This window comes from Emydura macquarii, unplaced genomic scaffold (genome assembly GCF_026122565.2).
Source record: "Emydura macquarii macquarii isolate MOO-44397 ecotype Brisbane River unplaced genomic scaffold, CSIRO-AGI_Emac_v2 contig_2897, whole genome shotgun sequence".
Taxonomy (NCBI): domain Eukaryota; kingdom Metazoa; phylum Chordata; order Testudines; family Chelidae; genus Emydura; species Emydura macquarii.
In genome coordinates, this window is record NW_027133034.1 from 47,289,912 (window position 1) to 47,294,868 (window position 4,957).

Here is a 4,957-nt window from a genome sequence, read left to right on the forward strand (position 1 = left end):
AGTCAAAAAATTCCCAACCAGCTCTATCCTAACCTATATTGGTTAAATAGTGTTTAATGGAGAATTGTCTAAAGCAAACACATTTCAATAACAGTGAGACATTGATCTTTTTGCTCTTTCCCCCCTTTAGCGTGGCTTCTTTGACTCAACTATTTATGATTCATTTCATGAAAGACTAGGTTTTCTCTGAGGGCACTAAAAAGGGCGCTAGCTATCAAGTGGTTTTAGTGACTAGTACCAACAAGGAACTATTTTCTTCATGCTGTAAAACAGACCCTGTGAATAGACTACAACCTGCAATAAACTATTAAAAAAGGAATTTATGATGGCTAGTTATTTTCCCCCTGAAATAATGTTGTTACAAGGCTGCTCTTTTCAGTCATCAGCATGAATCACATGACAGATCACTAACAAAGGCAAAGCCTAGATCCACAGAGACACTGAGGGCAAATAACCAAGGAATTGCCCTTCATTACACTGGCACATATTCCATCAGGTTTTCAAAGCTACAAAACAATAGTAACATATCAACTTGTAATTATTACACAGCAGGCAGTTGCTTTTAAGGTGGAATGGTAATTACGTATATAGCACATGGTTACTCATTTTAATATCTGTAACATCAAATTATATGGAAGTATCTTTTATTGCTTATAATTTAGAATGGGTAAAACTCCAAAAGGTAAAATAAAAATTGGCACAAACATGGATCAGATCCATGTTCTTCTTAGCTTAGAAAAATTTCCACTCAATAATCCTTCCTCCCTTACCCCTACCCTTACTGGTACAGTGTGCTTTGCTCAAGTAAATCAAGATCCCAATGTCTGGCAGTCTCTGCTAGACTGACTATTGAACGGAATGCAGATCCTCAGTTGGTGTAAACTGGAGTAGTGCCAACTGAAGTGAATGGAACTACACCACTTTACATGAGCTTGGGTTAGGTCTGTGTCTTCAATGTTCACAAATGCTAGGTGGCAGAACCTGCGCTAGGCAAAAGCAGACTAAGCAATTGCTTAGGGATCTGAGCAGCTCAAGGATGCCCCTATTCGCTTTTTAATAAGTATTGCGGAGGGAGTGGAAGAAGGATATTCCTGCTTAGGGCTCCCAATGGGCTGGCACTGCCTCTGCTAGACGGAAGGGGAAGCACTACAGCCCAGATTCTCAAAGGTCCTGAAATCAATGCGAGTTAGGTGCCTAAATACCTTTCAGGATCTGGGCCTATGTTCTTTGGTGCCTCATTAAAGAAGCTGCATCATAACATGTGAGATTTAAACAGAGCTGACTGCTAGAACTCATCAGAAAATGTCAGGCCTGTTGAGACAACCTGCCGGGAAGTGTAGGGGGTGTTTGGGAAGTCAGGGAGAAGTAGTTGGTGAAGATCAAGGATCCTGTAGGTGGTTAGACAGAGGAAGTGATGGGGTCCTGGGAGCTTGTTGGAGGTCAAGGAGAAGGAGTTTTGGGTTAGAAGAAGAGAAAGATGTATTGGGGTTAGGGGAAGAAGATGAAGAGGAAAGGATGGAATGTGGATAAGTGGGAAGGGAAAGAGGGATCAGAATGATCGCTAAGGTTCAGATAAAACTTCAAATTGAACAAAAGCATCAAGTCTTTGAGCTCCATACCTCACTCAGTATATTAGTATGGGTGCTGATTTTCCTCTCATTTTCCCCATTGTAAACGAGGAGTAACTCCATGGAATTCAATGGAGTTACACTAGTGTGAGAGGAAAATTTTGTCTATAGATTTTTTTAAAAATCAGATAATCATTTCAGTTCACAAAGTTTACTTTAAAAAATGCACTATTGATTTTTTTTTTATGAATCTAGGTTGCTTGATTTTATGAAATCCATGTACTAAACTAAAAAAAACAAAGCTGCATTGATAGAGAGCTCTCTGCAACCATTTGAAGTAACTATGGTCAGTTTTGTTACTTAGGGATTTTTAAACAAAATCTTTTCCTAATATGTTCCTTCTGTTCTGTTTTCAACACTTGTCCTGTACTCTATTTAGGATACCAGAGACAATGAATTAAAACTGCCATTGAGATGACAAATTTTGATTTACAGTGTGCTCTATTATTTCTCAACAAAGAAGCCATAGTCCATGATATGATTGCCTCCTGCTGGCTCCACAGTTTACCAACTCAGTTTTCGTAAGGGTAAATCTATTTACATTCAATTAAACATTTACAAGCAGTTAAAATATCAGAAAAATTATATAAAAACCACAGATATGGCAAAAACATCTATATAACACTAGAAACACTCTGTGCATTTCTTAGTATTGATGTTAATTTCTATGATCACTTTTCAATGTGTTTTATAATACTTAATAATATACTTAATACTTAATAACTTTGCACTTCTGTAGCAACTTTCATCCTAAGCCAGCAGAACATCCCACAAACATTCTTCCATTAACCTTTCCAACACTCCTGCAAGGTAGGTAAGGAATCTCAAGTCATTAAACAGGTTTGATTAACATTTGTGAAAAGCTGGTTTGTCAGCATCAGCTAAAATTATAGAGTATGGAGTATAGTTCTTACTGAGGCAAAACTTTGATTGGTTTGAGACCTCTATTCTGCTGGGATGTATGCAATAAAACACCTCTCTAATTATTTGATATATCTGCCAGTATTTGAACACTATCAACTTTTATTTAGTCTAAACAATATTGCAGCAAGAACCGAAATCTTTCTAGAAAGTGAACCAAAACATCCACTCTGAGCTCCACGTGTCACTTTGTGAAAGCAAAATTGTTTCTTAAAATAAGGTCCATTGTAGGCAGATTAAAAAAGATGGTGTGGATGAACAGACAGAGCAACTTAATTAAATGCAAAGGGGGGAGGGGGAGAGAAGGATGAAATGCCACACTAATTCTTGCTTTTTGGTAACATATCCCTATCCTATAATTGTCTATAATTGCCAAGCAACTCAGATCAGTGGCTTTCTGGCTGAGTGATGGAAACTCTGACGAGCTTAGCTGCTGAAAGCTTACACGAACTTGTCACTGTACCAGAAGAATAAAATCCTATAGAAAACATGGTTTGCTGAAACATTTTTCCAATTATCACCTTGGCACGATGCATTTCAAGTGCAAGTTCTCCCTCCCCAGAGCTGATGTTGTGCTAGCCCCAAATTTCCACCCTGCAACGTATTCCTCCCCACAAACATTCAATGTAATTGTAAAAACCATCAGACTAAAAAAGCCCCCCTAAATATAGCTTTCTGGCTTCTGAGCTGGGAGAATTAGTGCTGAAAGGGCTAGGAAAGGCCCTAGAGCACAGCAGAGTGCCAGGGGAGCAATCAGGAGAATCTTAGAAATCATTTCACCATCATAGGTTTTCCAGCCCCATGGTGACCATCTAGTATTGTTGCATAAAAAGAAGTTACCTGATGGATGTGGATCTGCTGAATGAAATGAGGGTGAGTGAGTGAAGTGAGGGACCTAGATCTGTTGGTTGTGGTGGTCCTGATTTCCCTATACAGGCCACAGAGTCTTTATGGTCTGTCCGAGGGGTTCTACTTAGTCCTTTGCCAATCACCTCAACATAAACCAGGATTTTTGTTTAGAACAGGTTTCACCACTGTACAGTGGGATAACAAGCATTAATATCAACAAACTTAGCTGCCTTACAAGTAAAAGTGGCCCAGGCAGGTCAGTTTCAAGTGGTGGATCAGAGAAGCTCTGCAGATACATTGGATGCCATTGGAAATACAGAGCCATCTGCCGACAAGGTGGGCAAAACCAAGAGCCAAAGGAGGCAGAGTGTCAATTTTGAGATGCCGTTTGAAGGCTCTTTCGCATGGCACTGCCGCAGGCAGGTCAGGATTACATGGGCTGGCCGAAGGAACGAATCCACGTTCAGAAAAGGTGCGAAAAGCGTGGCTGTCTGTCCATCATGCCGTGCCCTTGATTACAATTCAGGCTAGAAAAGCAGACACGGCGCTAGAACGTGAGCGAACGCCCCACGAGGGTTTTAAGTCCGTGAGCTGCTGCATTTATCTCTGGCAAGGTCTAAGCGCCGGGGTTTGATCCTTGCTAGCAGTGCCTCACCAACACCTACATGTAGGCACAGATCAGCTCCTCCGCTGTAAGTGCTCACGGCTTCAGCAGCCACTGCGGGGAACAGAAGCCCACCAGTGCTGGTCTTGGCAGGTAACCGAAAGCCGAAATGTTCTCTCCCATACTTTGATATGACCGTGTCTGTCTTTTTAATTCTACACGCGAATTTTGGGATTTTTAACTTTTTGTAATTGCTTTTTTAAATTGCATTTTAGTTCCCGTTTATAATAGTAAAACCCTGGAATTTTGTTGGCAACTACTTCATAGAGTGACCTGACCTGACATTGGTCCGTAATGATGAGGGTATAAATAAAAATTCAGCAGACTCGGAGAAAACGTTGACAGTTTATTTTGTGCATCAATGTTAAAATACCCAAATTAGGACCAAATCTTCCCTGAACAACAGTGGAAATCCATTAACTCAACTCACACCCGTGTAAAGCAAAACCAGTGTTTGTTCCTGAAAATCCAAAGACCAAATGTCGCCCTTAGTTACCCACATGCTCTAGGATCTGGAACCGGGCTAACACATTCATTTGGTTTCACATTTTAATGAATACTTTGTTTGTATTACTTTTGACTGTAACCATTGCATCCAAAATAGCTTCGTGTGCAAACCTCTGGATTCAAAGCCAAATTTGCCCTTCTCAGATTTTTGGTCAAAGCCAGAGTCTGTGTCAATGCCCCATTTCAACTGTTATTTACTACTTAAAAAGGGCAGTTTAAACACGGCTATTGTACAAAGCAAACCTTGGACTCGGGGAACATGGAGCCTGTTTGTCCGTTTGTACCATTCGACTGGGCAGTTGCCAGGAAATTGATTATAAATGCGTGTGTTTTATGCAGTGCTGAGTTTTGCATTATCTATTGACTGAGCAGATGCACACAGAAGAAA